General features: G+C 61.6%; 1 protein-coding gene across 1 annotated transcript in view; it reads left to right on the top strand.

Moving 5' to 3' along the window:
• The window catches only part of MAN2A2 (mannosidase alpha class 2A member 2), a 53,939-nt gene that overhangs the window by 40,801 nt on the left and 12,292 nt on the right, over window positions 1-846 (top strand). Inside the window, exon 23 of the mRNA XM_006769602.2 lies at window positions 571-575. The gene's annotated coding sequence lies outside the window, so the exon portion shown is untranslated. The remainder of the gene's footprint in view (window positions 1-570; window positions 576-846) is intronic.

Here is an 846-nt window from a genome sequence, read left to right as displayed (position 1 = left end):
AGCAGGAACTGAGCTCCTCTGGGAAGTCGGTTGGGAGGGAGGGAGCCTGCCCTTCCGATAAGAGCTGACCCCTTTCACTCGCCCCAAGGCGGGGAGTAGGGTGCGGGCAGACCATTTCTGCCTGTCGCCAGCCCCCCGCCCCTCCCTTCACCATTGGCTCAGCACCCTCCCTTGTGCCAGACCATCCACCCAGTATGCCAACAAGACCCTGCTTTCTTGTCCTCAGCTCTCTGATGCTCCTGCCATAGCCGCCTGCTGCCACCTGCAGGCTGCAGGGGCTCCGAGGCACTTGGGCGGGCCCGTCCATGCCTCAGCCCCTCCTCAGGTGACAACTCCAGCCCCAAAAGCCACGGGAACACGGCCAGTGAGTTCCAGGATCTGGGGCTCTAAGTTCCGGGACGGGAGACTTGTAGCTTGCAAACTAGGGGAGAGACAGACCTCAAACAGAAAATCACGTAATCACGTGATTGCAAACCATTCGGGGAAGGAAAAGTTCCGGGGCCCTGAAAGCAGGTAACAGGGGCCACGTCTGCGTTGCGGGGTGAGGGTCAAGGATTACACACATCAGAGTCGGGGTTTGCAATCCTGGATCTTCCCATGGATGGTTTAAGGGCACCCGCGAGCCCCCTGGATTAGTGTTTATATAAGATTCTGCATTTATCCGGGGAGGGGGCCGAGCTTTCTCTGAACTCTCACCTCCTGACACTGTCTCCTCTCCCATCGAGGCCGGTTCCTAGCGCCGGGCCTCCCCAGGCTGCTGCTCGCGACCCGGTCACCGCAGACCTCGTGCACTCCCGCCGCGGTCAGGGCCCGGGCCGCGGCCACTGCGCGTCTCCCTCGGGGTGT

This window comes from Myotis davidii, unplaced genomic scaffold (genome assembly GCF_000327345.1).
Source record: "Myotis davidii unplaced genomic scaffold, ASM32734v1 scaffold324, whole genome shotgun sequence".
Taxonomy (NCBI): Eukaryota; Metazoa; Chordata; class Mammalia; order Chiroptera; family Vespertilionidae; genus Myotis; species Myotis davidii.
The sequence above is the reverse complement of the archived record's forward strand: the minus strand, read 5'-3'. Positions and strand labels throughout refer to the sequence as shown.